The following is a 21,423-nucleotide window of genomic DNA, read 5'->3' as shown; positions in this document are numbered from 1 at the left end:
CCCTCCTCCCTTCAAAAAAGCTATGGGGAAGATGAAATCTGCAAACTCCTGTCCAACTTGCCTCGGATGCTAACCCAGATCTTCCCCGGGTCCCCTGGTCCCTCTAAGATGTAAGTGACTCAGACCCCTCCCCATCCCAGGGAAGTCCAGAGCCTGTCCCATGGGATTCAGTGGCGTCCCAGAGGCTTGCTGTCCCCATGTACTCAGGGTTCTGTGCTTTTCTGTTAAGCACAGTAGGTTCGAACCCTGCATCTTCTCTTCTCTTTGTGGCCTCTCCCCTCCCCAGGTGAACCCATTTACAGCAGCATCGGTGGGCTATGGAGACCTGATTGGAGAGTTCATGGGAAAGACATTACGGCCTCATTGATTGGCTGTCCCACCACTGTGGAATGTCACTGCGCCCTCAATTAGTTTCAATCATCCCCATTCTTTTGGTTTCTATTCTTCCAACCTCATTTTCTACTCTGTCCCCATTCCTTTTCCTTGGAGCAATTTCTCCCTTCCTCTGAAGACTCAGTGCCAGGCACACTCAGGCTGGGGTTCACTTGGCAGAGGGACTGGGGCTCCCGGCTGTACACACCATGCAGGCTTTCTCCCAAATGCAGATGATGCTCTTTGCACGCGGACATCTTGTCCCATAGCAATGTCAGCCACACCCACCAATAAGCCACATGTACAAAGGAACATTCAACTTGTTTCTCCACTTTTATGAATCACCTTCTAAGAAGAGCATTTTTAAGTGTTGACAGTAATATCTAAATATATTTCCCCCTCCCTTCAAGAGCCTGTGCTCCATCCACGGGATCGAGATGCTAAAGTGACGCTAGTTCAGCTAAGGTCACATAGTTCAGCTTCTGCGTGGGGCCAGTGCTGCCTTCGCTCCCACATTGTATCTCTGACACCATTTTGTCCCGTCATCCCGTCACCATCCTCTTCCTGCCTCTGAGGCTTTGCCACCTACTCCTGGGCTGTATAGCTCCCAATACCCGCACACTCTGCACTGTAAAGGTTCTAAGGACCTGTATCTGACCTGGTGACTGTCCACTGCCCACGGGTCACTGTACCCACTGCATGGCCAGCTCTCCGGGTCTGAACTCAGGGCCAAGAGCTCCGGCTCATTCCTCAGCTCACCTATTCGATCTTTGGCCGTGGAGGAAACTAACATAATGGCTTTCTCACAGGCCTGTTTCAGTTCCAGCCAAAAGCAGTCTTGTGAGTGCGTTAGCTAACCTGGGCAGTCTCATTGTGGGTAAATGTATGGTTTTCATAAGGCCTTTGGAATGACTGGAAAATAGCTCATAAGTCTTACACCACTTTCTAGCCCAGCGCTGTCTAGCAGAACTTTCTATGATGGTGAAAATGTTCTATACCTGCACTGTTCAATAATACAGTAGCCACTAGCTGCAGGAGGCCAGCGAGAGCTTAAAGTGTAGTTAGTGCAGCTGAGGAAGAAAATTTCTCATTTTATTTAACCTTAATTAATTTAAGTTTAAAAATAAGTAGCTGTGTGAAGCTAGTGGTTCCCATATTGGTCAGTGTAGCGCTGGCGGTTTGCTCGAGGGACTCAGGTGCACAGGTAGGAAATCATCGAGGTAGTTGGCTGAACCAAAACTGAAGCCCAAAAAATCACAGGTGAAGTAATTAGACAACAAATAGATCAAAGTGGGTCCATTGATTAGAAGACCATACTGGAGACTACTTGTTGAATATTTACTCTGTGCTGGAGGATGACATGTACGGTCCCATTTAATCCTCCCACCAGCCCTGCAATAGCTGCTGTTAGCTCCATTTAACAGATGAGAAAATGCCACCTTGGAGGGCTTAGGTAACTTGTCCAAGTTGCATAGTATAGCTAGATTAGAACTCAGGGCTCTCTGACCTTGAAGTCCATGCAAGTATTTTTCATTGTTCAGACTTCCTTTCCTAGGGTTTTCAATCACTCATTCATCTGTACATAGGACTTCGACAACTCACTTGGTCACTGCCCTCCTCTCTTCTGGGTGACAATAACATGGATGGCTTTCCTGAGCATTTAAAGCTTTGCTCTTGTCAAGTCCCAATAATAGAATCGTCATTGCCACAGAGATGTACACATGCACACACTTACACACACACATTCACACATCACACAGACTCACACACACATGTGTGCAGAGACAGACACATATACTTGCCAACACACAGACACCGCTTGACTTTTCCCCTTCGGCCGCCTAGCAGAAAAGTTACACCCAGCCTTCTTCCTTCATGAGAAGACTCCTATAATAAGGGAAAAGGTTCAATACTTAAAGATAATGAGCAGTGGTCAGTGATTGGAAAAAGGAATAGATCTCCTGAATATTGCCCTTTACCCAGCTTCCTCCCTGTTACTGGATGTTTCTAAATGTGAAATTGACTAAGGCCAGGAAACAACCAATCCTAAACTTCTGCTGACTTAGCAATGGCTTATTGCCCACCTGAGGAGTGTATGTCAGTGATTGGAAGGGTGGAGGTAGAAGAATACCAGTGATTGATGGGTGGCAGCTCCCAAGTCTGCAGGATCTATAAATGGACCCTGCAGAAAAGCTTTTATGAAGAAGTCTAAGGTTTGGGTATTCTCTGAGCAACAGAGGCTGTGTCTGTGCTCTGCTCCCTCAGCTGACCCAGGAGGAGTGGAATGACTGCATAGCAGTGGGTGAAAAAGCAGAACTGGGGGTTCCAGGGTAGATGGCCAGGTTGCCATGATTCTCGAGCTCATGACTGGACCCCTGTTAGGACTATATCTCATTCCATCATATTTCGCTTTCCCTTCTCTTTGAGGGAGGATTTCCAGTATCATAAATCTTGCTTTCTGCAACTCCAATGGGGAGAAAGTTAACCTAAGCTGTCTCTGAGGACATAAATCAAAAGACAGATTTGGTGCTTTGTTAATTAAAAAAATGTTAGTTGCTGTTAATACACACTTTCCCAAACTCAGTGACTTATGCACTAGAGGTGTATTTCACCGTTACATGAAGTGTAAACAAAGGTAGAGTGAATATGGGAACGGGCTGTACTCCACACAGTCATTCAGGGCTCCAGGCTGAAGGTGGCTCCACCATCTTCCACAGGTGGCTTTCGTGGCTGCTCTGGACATTGAGGTCCAGCCAGCAGATAGAAATAGAGAGAATGCAGATTTATCTGGAAGGTTTTTATGGGCCAAGCTTGAATGTAGCATACATCACTTCTGCCCACATCACACTGGCAGTGCCCAGCCGTATGGCCTCAACTAACCCCGGAGGAGGCTGAATGTCTATGGTTAAACATAGCCTAGCTGTGGTCCCAGGGGAAATGAACAGCTTTGGTGGTCAGCCAGTTATTCTTTGCTGTAGACCTTCATCCCTCAGGTGTCAGATAAGATAAAAAAAGACCTATACTTTTGTAAATAATTCACTCCATGGCCAATGGGTTGGGGTAAGTTGTTGTTGTTGTTTTATAGAGCATTGCTTTAGAAGCGCCTTAAGATACCCATGAAGAAAACTACAAAAGAGAATTTCTAGAAACATGAGTTGTGAAAGATCTGATTGTTTCTTGGACTCTGTGTATGACCATCACCCAGGTCTACTCAGCAAATAAGCTGAAATAAGCCAAAAGCTGGTGTCATCAATCAAGTAATAACTAATGTGACCCCGCATGGTTTGCAACTGATATTTCCCCAGTTTCACCCACTGGCACTACTCTTCTCCCACCGAGTCCCAGCCATACTGGCCTTTTGGTTCCCTGACTACTCTGCTCATTCCTACCTCAGTACCTTTGAATAAGATCTTTCCATTTCCTAAAATGCACCAGACATCCTGATGTCCCCATTTGCTGTGAGCACGAGGCAGGCAACAATAGTTTCTTCAAGTTGTCTTTTCCTTGGACTCCATGTCTGATAGGGTGGACTTGGATTCTAGTGGTGGGAAATGCTGCCTGTGGGTTATGCTAAGATTTTGTCTTTTATGTGGTTGATAAAATGCTGTTTATGCCTGCAGCCCACCTAATGCACACGCCTTGTAATAATTTGAATGTAGAAATTAAAGAGCAAAAGTTGGCCAGCTTTGTGCTTTTATTAACCACAATTTCTAGGCATTATTACTTTTTCTTTGTTTCCTTTCAGTGAGAATTCTGCTTAGTACATTTATTTTCTTTGGATAATAATGTGTGTGTGTGTGTGTGTGTGTGTGTATATACCACTTAAAAAATTGTGCCTGGGCCAGGTTGGCACTCATAGAAGTTTAAGATTAATAATGCTTTCTTAGGCTAAATCCCCCCATTATTAATCTCAGACCACATTCTGTGTTGCTGCTATTTTTCTGTAAAGTTACCCCATAGTGTTTCTGGCCAGAGGTCTTTAGTGGAGGTGGAGCAAATTAAAAGTTTAACAAAATCAAAGAAATATTTATTGAACACCCACATTTTTTTGGTTAAGCCCTGTGAGAAAGCATTATTTCCCCTCTCCCCCACTGGTTTCATTTCCATCCTGCCTCCTGTATGGTCATCTCTGAAACCCTAGTTCTTCATGCAAAATAGTGGAATATCCAGTTTCCTTGGGGCAATAAGTTGAGTTGTGAATTTTGCTTTTTTCTCTATTTCCACTCAGATCACTAAAAATGAAGATGCCGGCTGACCCAAGATTAATCTCAAAGGAACCCCTGCAGAGTATGGGGATGGCTGGTTAGTCCCGCCCTCTGTCCCAGGACAAGTCAGACAGTTGTGAAGGTGAGAGGGGCCATGGTTTCAGAGAGGGCCTCCTACCCCTCTCATTTTAAGAGGGAAGGGCTTGGGAGCCACAAGTCTCCCCATGAAGTGTGGAGAAGCCTGCTCTGGTGCTTCCTGTTCGAAGCCTAAGTGACGGCTGGGGGTTCACACAGAGACCCTGCATGAGCTAGGCATAACGCAGCAGTGTGGGGGACCACTGAGAGAGAGAGTTCAGTACCCGGGGATGGCCCAAGTTCTTCCTGCATGGACGGCAGAGTTACCGTGGCGGAGTGCCTCATTGTTCCCAATATTCCATCCGTCCTGTCTGCATGCCCTTTGCCCAGTGGCATTGCCCAGTCCCTCTGGTGAGAGGTGGAGTAGAATTCTCTACTCCCTCTGGCCAGCCCTGTAGCTTATGTTGGCCGGTGGGATGTGGGTGGAAGGAACAGAGATCTAGTTCTGAGCCTGGAGCTGGAGGTGTACTGTTTGCTTCTCCTCACTCTTTTTTTTGCACTTACGCCATCGCTATGAGAAGAACAGTGTCCCGGGTAATCTGCTGTTCCGGAAACACGAGACGCACGGGAAGAAAACCCTGCCAGCCACCCCACAGACCTGAAGACTGAAACAGAGCCTTCCATCTGGCCCACAGACTTGTGAGTGTGACAATAAAGGCTTAGTGCTGAGAGCCACTGAGGGTGGGATAGTTTGTGATGCAGCACTGCTGTGGCAAGAGGTGACTAATCCCACCTGTAAGGGCCTGAAACGAGGCATGGAGTTAGGTGGGGCCAGGGCGGGGTCAACACCCCAGGACAATTCCTGGTGGAGTGAGGAACCCGTGTCTCCGGGAAAGGAAGGGAACTATGGCTGGGGGTTACACAGACCATGAGGAGGGCCCAGGGACCATGGAATATCACATAATAGATGCAACAGCTGGATCTGGGCAGCATGGAGACCCCTCATGGTTGGAAGAAGAGTGTGTATCAGGCAAGAGGCTTTGAACTGAGCAGTTATCCTTTCAACAAATATTTACTGAGCACCTACTACGAACCAGGGAATATTCTAGGTTGAACATTTACGTGAGATAAGGCTAAGTCTTAAAAGAGAAGTGACTGAAAAAAAACGACTGCATGGGGCTTTATGGATGGAACTGGGCTAAATTTAACTTTCTCACTGTCCAGTAGCAACAGAGGCTGGTTAGAATGAAGTACGAGCAGTACATAAAGCTGAAGTGAGTGTACGTGCTCACACGCATAGCTTGTGACCACCCCGTTCTGACGGTGACACCGCACACACACCCTGCCTTTCCCTGACTGCTCTTTCTGCCTCCTGCCCTTCGCGGGGGCTGCCGTTCCCCCAAAGGCACAGAAAACCTGCCACCCGCGGGAGGACTGGCACATGGCCCTGAGGGCCCGTAGGACGTTCTCTCAGCTCCAGATGCTCCGTCCTCACTCCCCCATTCTCACGTGGAAGCCCTTGTCCTGAGACTCATGTCACTCTTCAGCTCAACCACCCTCCATCTTTTCTCGTCTTCCTGGTCCCTCTTCCGAGTTCTTGATGACCCTGACTCGTGGACTTCCTCACCACAGCAAGTCCGACTGTTATATTGAAGGACTGTGATGCCTCTGAGAACGATACTGTTGGTACTTTCCTCTCCTGCTTCACTGGGCTTCTCAGATGCAGCGATCGTCACCTCCAGACACGTCAGCTACCCATTCCCATCACCAAACCATGTGCGCTGCTTTCCTCTCCTCATCGCCCTCCTCCCTCACCCCTTCCTTTTCTCCCTCCCTCCCTCCTTCCCTCTCTTCTTTCCTCCCTTCCTCCCGTCTCTCTTCTTCCCTTCTCTCCTTCCCTCCCTCCTGCCTCCCCTCCCTCCTCTCCCTCCCTCCCAATATCTATTGTGTATCAGCTCTATCCCAGACCCTACACTGGGCTTTGGGGATACAATAGTGATAAAAACAGACACAGTCTGCATCCCCCAGGAACCCATCTCGGACCACAGTTTCCATTCTTTCAGTTCTCTCACTCTTTGCTCCTCTGACACCCACTCGCTGACCTCAAGTTCTGAGTCATCCCCCAGCCCCAGGAGTACAAAACCCATTCCTACATTTGGTTTGCACATAAATCCCGTGAAGTGTATGTTACTACTGCTACCATTACACATAATAGCCGGCCCGTGTCTGCTGCTTCAGACACGCCAGCACTCTGCAAGGGCTTTATCTGTACTCACTCATTAAATCCTCTCAAACCCGTCTCCAGGAGATGTTATGGGGATCCTCCTTTCACTGAGGGAGAAACAGGTATTGACAGCAGGAGGCGATTCTGGAGCGAGGGCTGAGGGGAGGCAGGTGTCTGCTGCGCAGCAGCGTGGGGAGTGGGTCCTGGGTCGACAGGACGAGGAGAGGCCAGAAAAGGAAGGGGAGGGAGCTCAGGGGGATTGCGCCACGAGCCAATCGTCCTGGGAGAAAAGAGGGTCAGCACACGGGGGTGAGGGGGGCTGTGGGAGAAATGTGTGTCCCCCCCATCGCTGTGCTAAGCAGGAATGCCACAGTTGAATAATTCTGATGAAGAAGGCCGTTTTATCATTCACAGGAAGCTTGGAAACACTTAAAAACCACCTTGTATTAAGGGCCTCTGAGGCTTATCCTATTAGAATTAGAAAAATGCACGGGGTCTCCAGCCTGTGAAATCCCAGAGGCTCCCTACTTCTGCTGCCCAGCTCCTGCCTCTCCCTCTTTGTAGTGGGGACCGTCCATCAGACAGTACTTGGCATTTATCTATCCAGAGTGTTCTCTTCTGGTGTCTTTTCTCCCCTCCCCCACTTCTTTTCAAGGAGCTGAAAGCTATTAATAGAGCTGATGGTGGTAATTCAGAAGGCGGTAGTGTAGTTTTGATTTCTACAGGTATTTGAATTGTAAAATTATGGCTTGCATCCAAGTTTAGGATGATCAGAAATAATGCCAAAAAATCTGTGAATCAGAGAATAGATCACTTTAAATCTCTTTGTTATGTTAGTTGAGAGAAATGAAGGGCTCGGGACAGGTTCCTCTGAGTTCTGTGAACCGGGGTTGTGCCTTTCTCTGCAGCATCCACCACAAATGTGATTGTAGTGTGGTGCCTGGTGTAACTATTCAAAGTCCGCTCCTCCTTCTAGATTCTAAGTGTGATGAAGGCACACTCCCTCTCATTTGCTGCAGCTTCCCAGTAGCCGGCATGTAGAGCTTGGTCCATCAATGTTTGTTAAATATGAATAGATGGATGAATGCACAGCCAAATGAATCCACAGCTGGCAGAGCTGGTGCAGTCCCTGTTTGTGTTAATTGTCTCTCTATTCTGAGTTTCTGTGCTTGGTGTGGGACATGATAAGTAGAGCATTCTGGGAAGGACGGTGTGTATTTGTGCTTGGGGGGCTCCGAAGTCAGCAGGCTGGGGTCTTGGCAGCACAGGCTCCACAAGTGGGAGGAGGGAGCTGGGACCAGGCAGCGTGGGAGCTGCAGACATTGGCCTGACCATCTGGAAAGACAGCTGGGATGTCCAGGCATAGGGTTCGAGGGGCTGCATCCATCTCAGACCCAATGTTGGTAGTGGGGCTTGTTGACGGAGGCGAACAAGTGGGCAGCAAAGAATAGAGGGGTAACAGGCTGGGGTGACCTTATGAAAAACATATGGGCTTTGGGAGAAGTTAGTGGCAAGTGGTCCATTGGGGTTCACACTGACTCAGCAAGCAGCCTGAGGCACAGAGAGGCAGGTCTGGGACCAGCGAGGAGAAATGGTGTGAGGATCCTATAAAGGGCTAGGGGCAGCTAGTCCCGGATTTCCAGAGGCATTGGGATATAAGGCAAGCCACCCAGCGAACTGGAGTGTGTGTCTAGGTGGAGTTAGGATATATCACGAGGATGAGGAGAGGGGATGCTGTGACCTGGGGACCTGACATCCTCACCTGCTCATGACTCCAGTGGTCAGGAGTCTGCGTCTGACGAATGTACCCGAAATCTAAGTGACAGAATTGTACAGAGAGAGGGAATTAGAACTCTGTGACCTCCTTCTTTTAAGACTGGCTAAGGCTCGAGTCTGAAGGTGAGGGCCATCGTTTTATTAAACTAGAGAGAGGTAGTTCCGATTCATGAGACTGTGGTGAGCTTCAGAGGTGCCGTGCTATAGAGAAAGGGTCCCGAGGCCTGGTCCCAGAATGACGGTTGTGAATTAGAGTAGAGCTGGGCATGGGCTGAGAAGACCCGACATCATGCTGGAGGGAAGTTCAAACTCTTATTCAGGATGACAGTATTGACTAGTAAGTCTAAGGAGTTAATGCAAGGTGGAAATAGGAGAATGAAGAATGAGGACCAACCCGAGAGGGGTAAAGACCCACCAGACTATGAAAAAGGGAAGAGCAAGTGGCACAGACAAAAGGTGAGCTGACAACAGGAGCATTTGTCCCCACCTCCCATGAGAGGTGGGGCTTCCTTTATCCTGTTTCCCGCCCCTGCCCCAAATCACTTGTTGTAACGCATATGAATTATTTCCTGGGAACAAAATGACTTAAGCTCTCCTGGTATCCATGTGCCCATTTTATCTGTTCAGAGATGAAGGATGGATCAAGGCCAAAAAACCTTTTAACAGAATGAGTTAGGATTGTTCAAAATTTCCTTTGGCACTAAAATCTACTTCATACTCGAGACGGTAGCAGCAGTAAGGATAAGAACAAATAACAACAGCAGCAATTGCTCCTTATTGAGCATGTACTGTCGGTATTTTTCATTCATCATGTAAGTTGGCTATTACCACTCTTATCTTAACGAATAAGGAAACCAACTCAGAGAGGTTAAGTAATTTGCCAAAAATAGCACAGGATTTAGTAGCGAACAGCTGAGCTGGGATTCCTATCTGGGTTTTCTCTGACCATTCTCTTGACTTTCTCCTTTACCTATCACACCATTCTGCCTCTCTTGGTTGTCACAGGAATCCAAGGAGACACAGTGCAGAATGTGTTTAACACTTAGTAGGATGTTGCCAAATTAACATTCCTGTCCTTCACTCTTTCCAAGGTCATTGCTGTTCAGTCCCACTTTTCCCATTCTGGTACAGACCTTCACTCTCCCTATTGAAACATCATATTCTGGATCCAGTGTTTCAAAGGAAATCATTTATTTCCCATTGCTATCTTCCCGGAGGGTCCCGAGTTCCCTCTTGCTCTGACTCACTTTCTTGTGACCGCCAAACTGGCAACGATAGCTCCATCCCCTTTCTGTGTGCTGGAGGCTCCTGGTTCTGGCTCCTCCATCATTTCTGCTCTGCTGGGTGTCAAGGGGAAAATGGTTTCCTTCCCCAGACTTCTGGGACAGCAGACGCACATCTCACTTCGGAGCATTAGGCAGCTTCCGGGGCGTCTTAGGCAATGTGCTCTGTGCCCGCCAGCGGCAGGGTCCGTGGTTGACCTACATCCATCATCCTGACACGCACAGTGACCAGGGCATAAGGTACAGTCTGCAAGAGCCCAGGAAAGGGGAGAGGGAGAGTAACTAATAACAATTACTTAGATGGTAATAATAACATTTCCCGATTGCTTGTTAGTGCTGAGCACTAAAGAACTAAGTCTTTTATTGTATTTACTTGGGTTGTTTCATCCAATCCTCAAAGTAACACTATTCAATAGGCACTTTTATTTCTCTGTGGTCACTGTCAGCACTGAGAATAGTGCCTGACAAATAGAAGGGGACTCAGCTCCTATTTGTTAAATCTTGAATGAGTTGACTCTTTCACGGAAGTCAGAGAGGTTGAGTAGCTTGCTTAAGGCCACACAGCAAGTGGATTTTCACCCAGGGATCTGAAGCTAGACGGTCCTCTCACTCATTAGAAAATACTGTCTCCTGTTAACGAGAGGCTAAATGAGAGGCAGGGAGTCTTAGTATGTTGAGCCCTAAACTTCCAGTCAAGACCTGAATTGGAGTCCCAGCTTTGGCACTTACCGGTTTTTAGCAAATCCATGAACCCTCAGTAGCAGACACTGTTCCTTCCCTTTTGCCTCCATTACAGGGGCAGTGTTATGGGTTGAATTGTGTTCCCTTCCCCCACACCACCAATTTCAAGTGTTGAAGTCCTAACCCCCAGTACCTCAGAATGCAACTTTATTTGGGGTAGAGTCTCACAGAGGTAATCAAGTTAAAAAGAGGTCAGTAGGGTGAACTCTACTCTGATATGACTGGGGCCCTTGCGGAAAGGGAAATCTGGATGTGGGGAGACACGTAGAGGGAAGACAGTGTAAAATGACATGTGAGAAGACAGCCATCCATGTGCCATGGAGAGAGGCCTGGAACATCCTCCCTCACAGCCCTCAGGAGGAAGCAAACCTGCCGACCTCTTGATTGTGGACTTCCAGGCTCCAGACTGAGAGACAATACATTTCTGTTGTTTAAGCCCCTGGGTCTGTATTACTTTGTTACAACAGTCGCGGCACTAATAATATAGACAGGAAAAGGGACTTTTTAAGATTCCCTTGCAGCTAGGACTGGCCATGGGACACACGCTAGCCAGTGAAATGTGAGAGAAAAGGCTGCTGGAAGGGTTTCTGGGAAAGCCTCGCTTTCCTGGGGATAGGTGTCACTAGCACACCCATTTCCCCTTCCTGCTTTGATTATGGATTGTACGTCTGGGCCATTTTGTGACCACAAGAGGAAGCACAAGAGAACCACAGAATTACTTCCAGCCTTCTTGTTTTGTGAAAAGACAAACCTCTCTTTCCTTGAACCACACAGGTCAGGCCTTTTGTTACGTGCAGCTGAACAAATTCCTGATATACTCTTGGAATGTGCGTCTTCTTCTACAGAGTGCATAGCACCATATTTCATGGGGCTGTTGCACAGATGAAATGAGAATCTAAATAAAATGGTGTGTGAATGGTAAAACGCTGTGTAACTGTGAGTTATTGTCACAATAAACAAAAACCTCCCCAAAGCTTTTGTTTCGATTTAGAGCTTACTCCCAACCTCTGACTCACAAAGCCCTGCGTGGGTTTCCCCCGCCAAGGAGCCAGATGGGCTGAAAGACGGTTTGTTTCCAGTCATTTAGCTCAACCATTATTTAAAGCTGGAAGGAAGCCTGGAGATCACTTAATTCAAGCCCCTTATTTTATAGATGAGGAAACTGGGGCCCAGAGAGGCTGAGTGACTTGTCCAAGGTCACAGAGCGGGCCTATGGCAGAGCCAGGCCTTGAGTCTAGGTGTCTCTGGGTCCCAGCGCAGGGCTCCTCCCTTCTGTACACCAGGTGAACGCTGAGACTCACCGAGAGTTTACAGCCAAGAGGTGATTAGTTAAAATCCTTTTGTGACTTAGGGCCCAGGTGAAGTCACCCCACTGCGTCTCTTGTCTGAGCAGATGTGAGCTCTTTCTTTCCAGATCTCTGCCTTGACCTCTCCTGAGGACACACAGTCTAGCCAGGACCACTTGTTTTCTGTCTTGCTTCCCTGAGCCCATTAATAGCAGCAGTCACCATTGTTGACTATTTATCATGTGCTAGGCACTGTGAAAGGACTTGTCAAACATTGTCTTAAGTAACAATCACAATAACACAATGCTGTCAGTTCCCCATCCCCATTTACAGATGTACTTATTGAGAAGTGGTGGCAGTAAGCCACTTCCTCTGGGCCACCCAATTAAAAAGAGGGGAGATGGCAGCTTTCTCCTGGCCACGTGATAAAAGGCCTTCAATTCTGTTTAATCCAGTTCCGTACTTGCAGGTCTGGGTGCTCTGCTCGGCACTGAGGGTGGAATAGTACTATGGTCTGAATGATTGTAGCCCCCCAACATTCATATGTTGAAATTTAATGCCCAGTGTCATGGTGTGAGGAAGTGAGGCTTTTGGGAGGTGAGGAGGTCATGAGAAGCCCTCATGAATGAGACCAAAGCCCTTATAAAAGAGGTGCCACAGAGCTAGCTCACGGCTTCCATAATGTGAGGATACAGGAGAGGTCTGCAACCTGAAAGAGGGCCCTCACCCGACCTTGCTGGTGCCCTGACCTTGGACGTCAGGCCTCCAGAACTATGAGAGATAAATTTCTGTTGTTTCTAAGCCATGCAGTGGATGGTATTTTGTTATAGCAGCATGAACGGACTAAGAGAAATGAATAAGACAGCACCTCTGTGCTCAGGGCATTTGTAATCCAGACGAGAAGCGTCAGCCAAGAGGCTATCGGGTGCAATGGTTGTGGGCAGACCCCCTGGAGCCAGTCAGGCTGGGCTTGAACCCAGCAGTCTTATTCCAAACTTATGCTCTTCATCCATGTGGCATTGTTCTGTAGGATTCACATTTGTCACTCTCACAGGCATAAGGGGACATGACATAGAAGTTAACTAATGGCTCCAGTTATTCACCCTTCCCTGGGTCTATGCCTTTGCTAGGTAACTGCAGGTTTTCCCACGTAGACAACAGGTGCTTCTCTATCTGATTTTGGGCTCAGTCATGTGACTTGCTTTGGTCAATAGAAAATGACAGAAGTGATGGTGTGGCAGGTCTGAGCCCAGGCCCCCAAAGTACTTGTGTGTCTCTGCTTGTTGTCTCATGCTTCTGCCACTGCTAGGAGGGCATACCTGGGCTAACCTGCTTGTCCTTGAGGTGAGGAGGTTGAGAGACCCAGGGACCAGAGGAATCCTGCTGGGCTGCCCCACCCAAGGACAGTTAAGAGTAAGTATACTGCCTCCCCCAAGCCCCAGTGAACACGCAGGGGTGAGTGACCCCAGCTGAGATCAGCTAACATAGCTTAGATCAGCCAAATCCCAGCTGACCCCCCTGTCTAGTGACAAATAAATGTTGAGGTTTTGTGATGGTTTGTTACTCAGCAAAAGCTAACTGATATTAACGGCGATTGTTGAAAGAGTAGTTTTGGAGTTAAACATCCATTCAAATCCCAGTACCAGTTATTAACTGTGTGATCCTGGGCAAGTTACTCAAACTCCTTGAACTTCAATTACTGCAACATAATGGCGATAATAATACCTATTTGACTAGGGATGTTGTATTAATAAGATAAGTGGAAGCATCTAGAATGGTGCCTAGCAGAGGATGAGTGCTTAATAAATATGAGTTTCTTCATCCTCCCAATTGCCCTTTCACTCAGGTAAGTATTTCGTGAGTGCCTGTTCACATGCTCTGGGATGGGCTATGTACACAGTGAATGAAGTTAATGGCCACTGTTAAGGAACTTGGGTGTCCCACGGGTGAATTGTATGTAGAAAGTCTTAGCAAGAGGGGCTAAGAAAGGATCCGGCCAGGCAGATGCAGGAGGCAAAGCAGAGAGTCCTGTTTGGTCCATAGCCAGACTCAGGTTTCTCTGGAAACTGAGCTATGGGGCTGCATTCTTAGATGATTTGGAAGAAAAGACAGTCGTTGGGACTGGATTATGTATCAACTCTGTGTCAGCCTCTATTGCCACCATAATGCTGTGTAACAAACACCCCCAAACTCTGTGGCCTAAAACAATAAGCATTAATTATTGCCCATGAATCTATTGGTCAGGTGGGTGGTGCTTCTGGTCTTGGATGGGCTCATATAGTTTCTGTAGTCAGCTGTGGGTTTGGAAGAAAGTCTGTGGATCTTGGACAGGCTCTCTCTCATGTTCAGTGGGCCTTAGGGCTGTGTCTCATGTTGCAGAAGTCTAGCTTGGGCTTGGTGCCAGGCTATTCTGGGCATATCCTCATGTTGTGGCAGTGGTATGAGAGGGAGGGAGGGAGGGAAAGAGAGAGAGAAAGAGAGAGAGAGAGAGAGAGAGAGAGAGAGAGAGAGAGAGAGAATAGAATAGAAAAACAAAATCTCTTTAGGCCTAGGCTTAGGCCTAGATCTCTGTCACATTCTATTGGCCCAAACAATTCACAAGTCCAGCCCAGACTCAAGGAGCTGAGGAAATAAACACCATGTTGAGATCTCTGTACATGTGGGGGCAGGAGGACTGCAAAAACCCCATCATGAAGCACGCAGACACAGGAGGGCCATTAACTGGGCCATTGACACAGTCAATCTACCACAGCTCACAGCTTCGAGCTGGAATAGCCCAGTTACTAGGTGTGGGCACTGGGGTCAGAACAGGAACAACAGTAAGGTCACCAACAGCTGGCCCAGGCTCGGGAATTTCTCCTGATCAGGTCTGGGGCTGGGGTTGAGCTGGTAGAAGATAAGTGCTGGGATGAGACATCTGAGAAGGTGGTTCACAGTTGAAGGTATTGGAGCAATGCCATATTCATATCCAAGTAGAGCAGGTACCACAATGAAATAAAGTGTCCGTGATGATGTGTAGACAGTTGGAAGACAGCTCTTGTGTGATGAGAACTGTCTGTCAGCCAAACTGTGTGAGCTGTGGGATAACATCAGAATGCCCCCTCTCCCCAACCTGCCACTTTACTTGCAACAGAATCTGTGCAAGAGGTAGGTTTTCTTTTAAGACTATGAAAGAAATACATGAGGATTAAAGAAAATTGGTATAATTCAGAAAAATGGAAAATTAAAGTGAAACAAATCACCCAGCTTTATCATTCAAAGATAATCACTGCTAACATCCTAATACATTTCTCTAGCTACCTGTTTTCTCCTGTGTATATGTGTGTTTTAATATATTACACACAGTATAAAAAAGCATTTTTAAAACCATAGTCTGTAAGGGAACATACTTTTTATGTTATGTTTGTTTTTGTCACTTTATTGAACATAATCTTGACTCTAATAATTAAAAATGTCTATCTATCTATCTATCTATCTATCTATCTATCTATCTATCTATCTATCTATCTGTCTACCTACCTTGAAAGGCTTTGCTCTGTGTTTTATTTTTTAAAGATTTTTATTAAAATATAGCTAACATACAATATTATATTAGTTTCAGGTGTACACAATAGTTATTCAACATTTACACACCTAAAGAAGTGATCACCATAAGTCCAGCAACTTCTGACCCTGTCCCACGCTATCACAGTATTATTGACTATATTCCCCAGGCTGTACATTACATCCCCATGACTTATTAGTTTTATACCTGGAAAATTAAACTTCTTATTCCCCTTCACCTTTTTCTCCCTTTTTAAATTTTTCAATTACAATTGACATTCAATATTATTTTATATTAATTTCAGGTGTACAGCATTGTGGTTAAACATTTATATAAGAAGTGACCCCCCCCCCCCATTAGTCTGGTACCCATCTGGCACTATACATAGTTATCACCATGTTATTGACTATATTCCCTATGCTTTACTTTACATCCCCATGACTATTTTGTAACTACAAATTTGTATTTCTTAATGCCTTCATTTTTTTTCACCCATTTCCAACCCCCCTCCCATCTATCACCCCAATAAATCTAGTATCCATCTGACACCATACATAGTTATTACCATATCATTTACTATATTCCTTATACTATATCCTGCATTCCCATGACTACTTTGTAACAATCAATTTGTACTTCTTAATCCCTTCCCATTTTTCACCCATTCCCAACCCCCCTCCCATCTGGTAACCATCAAAATATTCTATGTATCCATGAGCTTGTTTCTGTTTTGTTTGTCCTTTAGATTCTACTTAGAAGTGAAATCATATAACATTTGTCTTTCGCTGTCTGATTTACTACACTCAGCACAATACCCTCTAGCTCCATCAGTGTTGTCACAGATGGCAAGATTTCATTCTTTTTTATGGCTGAGTAATATTCCATTGTATATATGTACCACCTCTTCTTTATGCATTCAGGGACACCCCGGCTGCCTTATATCTTGGCTACTGTATGATAAAGCTGCGATGAACATATGGATGAGCACGTCCCCACAAAGTAGCATTTTGGGTTTCTTTGGATAAATACTCAGAAGTGGGATTACCAGCCCTGTCCAAATCTGGCTACTGCACCTGCCAGCCCCGGGGCCTCTGCTGCAGGCCAAGTTCAGCCACAGTCTGTGCCCTGCCTGGAGTTACCCGGTATGAGCCACAAAGCAATCTGCAGATGGCTGCCACCTGCATTAGGCTTGGAGGTACCTCAAGAAGTAATCTGCAAACTAAGGCCGGCTGTCGCTCGTGTCACACTTAGGGCTGCTCAGCCAGAGGTGTGGGACGTGCAGAAGCCAGATGATGCTTGTTTGGGTTTTGTGAATATTTGAGAGATTTTTATGAAAGTCCATAGCATGAGCTAAGACAGGTTATATGGAAAAGCCACTGGACGTGTTTTGGGTATGCCCAAAAGTTGGTTGGGGCAGGGTCTCAGGGAATCACTAGGGCAGGGCAGATGAAAGGAGATAGCCATTTTGATGGAGACTGAGATATAGCAGCCACCAGTGTCTGAACGCAGGGAGACAGAGGGCTCAACAAAGAAACTATGTCTTCTGCCAGTTCCTCCGTCCAGGAGAAAACTGCCCCTGCAGCCCTCAACCTGAAGCCAGACAACTCAGTTCCTCCCGCTATGTTCCTGGCACCTTTTGAGCTGCTGCCCCAGCACTGGAGCTCAGAGCGAGTGAGTCCGTCAGCAAGCAAGTCCGTGTGTGATCCCTTTTAAGAGGTGCGCCTGGGAGTGCAACTGCCCTCCTCACTCAGCCACAATCTCTGCTGGTTTTCACAGCCAGAAATTATGGAGGCTTCTCTCCCCAGGATGGAAACCCTGGGCTGGAAAGCAGCTGAGACTCCTCACTCCTCATGGGGGGACCTCTGCAGCTGAGATATCCCTCCTGATTTTTAATGGTCACCTGTGGGTGTGGGACTCATCTTGTTCCACGTCCTTACCCCTCCTCCCACTCTTGAGGTAGAATCTTCTGTATGTCTGTAGTTGTAGGGCTTCGGTTCAGCTAGACTTCAGGCGATTCTCAGTAATGGTTGTTCTGTGGTTTAGTTGTAATTGATGTGGTCCTGAGAGGAGGTGAGCACAGCGTTTGCATACTCTGCCATCCTGACTGGAAATCTGTCTTTGCTTTCCGTTTTCCAAGTTAAAAATAACTAAATGACTTAATCTCAAATTCTAGAATAGGAGATATACAAAATTTAGTCTTAACATAAACAAATGCTAAATTGTGGATTCCATTATCATCTCTGGTTCCCCACACTGAGGTAGTGGTATGCATTCTTGACCAGGATGGTTGGGAGACTGATTCAGTTCAGGTGTGGCTGGCATGCTGTGTCTTTGGGCATGTGCTGACCCTATTCTAGGAGTTCCACGTTGCTCACTATTGGAGCATCTGGCTCACATTCTCAGACCTTCTAACAGATACAAGATCATTCTCAGTTGTTGCTTAGGCACTTGCTCCAAGTTTTAAGAGTTAATTTTTTTTTTTTTTTTGTCATAGGAACTCTTCACATAAGATCTGCCCTCTTAATAAAATTTTAAGTACACCATACAGTTTTGTTAGCCATAGGTACCGTGCTGAACAGTAGACCGCTAGGACTTATCATTTGTGTACCTGAAACTGTGTACCCTTTGATTCCTCTCTGTTTCTTCCTCCAATCAGCCCCTGGTAACGCCCATTCCACTCTCTACTTCTGAGTTTGACTATGTTAGACACCTCATATAAATGGGATCATGTAGTATTTGTCCTTTTCTGTCTGGCTTATTTCACTTAGCATATTGCCTTCCAGGTTCATATATTTATCTCCAAACTCATCAAGTTGTACACATGAAATAGGTACCACTTTAGAAAACAGAGTCAAACTTTGCTTTCTGATTTCCATGGATGATGTTGCCTTCTTCACTGTGTATTTGACGTGCTTCTCTGGGCCTTCAGCAAAACTTCTGTGTTGCTACAGTTCTGTTCCTCTCTGACTCTTGATCTCTGTCTCTTTCCAAGCCTTGGGTGACTGCAGCCTATATTCTCTGTGTGGAATGTGGGTGGGATAAAGGGTGGACAAGCTGTCCCCATAGAGCAAGCATTTAAAACCCACTTAATGCAAGAGCCAGTTTGGTTTTCAACAGCATGTTGACTCCCCTCCTTTCAAATGGTTCCAGTGCTTTCTGCATAAACCAGTAAACACCCCCAAGGGCAGCACATGGTATCCCTTTTCAGCTTCTGTCACAGGATGGCAATGGCATAGATTTTATTTTTGCATAGGTTTTATCATATTGCTCATAAATCTTAAAATTCTATTTCAACATTAATTTAGCAGTGTTTCCCTGAGCTCTTATATATTCGAAGAAAATGGATGCCCTTTGTAATGGTTACATAATATTCCACCACATGAGAAAATTTTAAATATTTGTTCTCTTATAATAAAACATTTAGGTCTCCTTAATATTACTAGTACACGTAGTAGTGAACATTTATAACATAAAGCTTTTATTTTTTCCTTCCAAATTTAGCATCGCTTTTTTAGGATAGATTTCTAGAAGCAGGGTGATTTAGAATAACAAAGTTACGATCATTGAAAATAGACTTCTGAAACAGTTTTCTAAATTACTCTCCTAAAGGATGCACCAATTAAACCTCCCACTAGTGATGGATCAGAGTGCTCATTCACCGCCAAGAAGCAGCATTTTCAGGAGTTACTTTGAACAGTGGAAGAGAGCCAGCCCGGCAGGCTTCAAAGGTGTTTCAGATGAAAGGTGTGATTTGAAAGGGAACAGCAAGGAGAAAGGGAAATTACTGCCAGACCTAACCTGGTAGCGAGGAGGTGTAGCTGGGGAAACACAATAAGCAGAGGGATGGATCGTGTGGACTTCACAGGGTCTCAGGATTTTACTCTGCCAGGTCCAGCATGTTTCGTAGGAACTCCTTCTCAGTCATCAAAACCCAGCTTGAGTGCCCCCTCCTCCAGGAAGCCTTCCTGGACTTCCTGTGCACCCCATTATACTCTGAATGTTCCTGTGCACCCCATTATACTCTGAATGTACTTACCCCACAGGACCACAGCTCTGCTTGTTCTATTCCCACTAGGAGCTTGTTCTATTCCCAGGAGCTTCAGGCAGGGACCACATCTTACCTATTTCTGTGTCCTGTCCTATCCCTTGTGCCTTGCTCGTAATAGGGATGACTATAGGTTTGTTGACAGGATAATTAGATTGAATGGGCCCTCTGTCGACTGGACTTGCTCCATCCAAGTGGCTGTGCGTGTCATGGCCCACATGTAGATTTCCCAAACCCAGAGCAGTGCCTTTGCAATGCCTAGTGGCCCATACCCTCTCACATCTTAACTGGCTTCTGGGCTCTGTGTCCTGCCTCTCTCCACACTCACCTGCAGGCTCAGAACCACCCAGGCCTGGGACGGCCTCCTGATTAATTGGTTAAGTTGCTCACTTGACGAATATTTGCTGAGCACCAGCTACATGCCAGGCATTGTTCCAGGCACTGGAGGAGTGGTCGTGAGCAAGACAGGCAAAGACCCTGCTTCTGCAGAGCTCACCTGCTCAGTGGGGTGGGGGTACGCACATGCCTGGTAGTTTCAGGGCAGTGTAGGGGGTGTGACAAGGTGGGATGATGTGCCCTGCTGGGCTGAGTTGTCAGCTGATTTCCGAATGACAGGAGACGCCAACCAGAAAGGCTGGAGCGCAGAGAGTTCTCCGCAGAGGGCACAGCCAATGCTGCGGGCCCCAAAGTGGTAAAACCTGGCATGTTGGGGAACTAGGAGACAGGGCGATGTGGCCAAATCATGGGACATGAGAAGAAACTGAGTGGGAGATGACGTTAGAGGAAGGAGGTTGCTTTAATTCCAAGGGTGTTAGGAAGGCAGGCAAGAGTCTGAAGCAGGAGAGGGTGTGAAGAGATTTGCATTTAAAAACCTACTCTGCCTGCTGCATGGAGAATGGACAGCTTCTGGGAGACTGGTGAGGAGGGTCTTGCTAATTTTCCAGGTGTGAGGTGCTGGAGGCCTGGCCCAGGTGGCAGTGGACATACAAAGAAGTAGCTGGATTTAGGTCACGTTTTGGCGGTGGAATTCTGGAGGCGAGGGTATGGGAGGACTCTAGAATGGCTCTGAGTTTTTGGCCTGCAGTCTAGGTGAATGGTGGGTTCTTGGAAAACACTGGGGGAGGAAAAAGTGTTTTTCTTGCTTTCCTGGGGGGAGGGTGGGAAAGAGCCAAGAATCAAGGATTCTTCCTTGTTTGCTAGACCCTCCAGGTCTGGGCCTCAGACTTGCTCTCTCCAGCCTGGTCCAAAGACCCAGGGCCCATGATTGAATCCCAGCCTCTGGAGACTCGGGGTACGTCCTCCAGACACACGCAGTGCGGGTGTACACATGTCCTGCCTGACCCCATCCCCATTTGTACCCTATTCTGTCTGCCAGGCTAGGCGTCTTCCCTTTCTCCATAGGTTGCTCTGTTCTGCCCCTCCCACCCTGCCCCCAGCTCCCACTGTCTGTCCCAGTGCAGAGAGCAAATGGGCAGCATCACTACAGCTGACCGGGTCTCAAGGTTGAAATAATAATGGCCAACAGATGTAAGACTTATTACATGCCAGATATATATCTTGACTCAATCAGCCACCACAACCGTCCTGTTCAGTTGCTACTATTATTGTCCCCATGGTACAGATGAGGAGATTGAGGCCGAGAATGTTTATGTAACAGGCCTGTGGTCACACAGCTGCCAAGGAGTGGAGCTGAGATATGAACCCATCGTACCTGCCTCTGGAGCCTGTGTGCCCGACTCCTAAGCTCTGCAAAATCACAAGTAGTAGGTGTCAGAGTGTCCCCGTGGGGTCAGAACTGTGCTCATTAGAAGCCATTGAATTTTCGGTGTCTTCTCAAGAGAATCAGATGACTAATTAACCATCCCTACTTAG

General features: G+C 46.8%; 1 long non-coding RNA gene across 3 annotated transcripts in view; it reads left to right on the top strand.

Annotated features, from left to right (window-relative positions):
* The window catches only part of LOC109445769 (uncharacterized), a 132,183-nt gene that overhangs the window by 51,903 nt on the left and 58,857 nt on the right, over nucleotides 1–21,423 (top strand). The window contains exons 2-3 of one of the 3 annotated variants that reach the window (XR_012494098.1): nucleotides 4,601–4,719; nucleotides 5,234–5,351. This is a non-coding gene — a long non-coding RNA (uncharacterized LOC109445769). Of the gene's footprint in view, nucleotides 1–4,600; nucleotides 4,720–5,233; nucleotides 12,534–21,423 lie in introns of those variants that run through there. The other 2 variants (XR_012494097.1, XR_012494096.1) reach the window with 2 other exon arrangements.

The sequence above is a fragment of the Rhinolophus sinicus genome, linkage group LG02 (assembly GCF_036562045.2).
Source record: "Rhinolophus sinicus isolate RSC01 linkage group LG02, ASM3656204v1, whole genome shotgun sequence".
NCBI lineage: Eukaryota > Metazoa > Chordata > Mammalia > Chiroptera > Rhinolophidae > Rhinolophus > Rhinolophus sinicus.
Note: the sequence above shows the minus strand (reverse complement) of the source record. Positions and strands in the feature narration are given on the sequence as shown.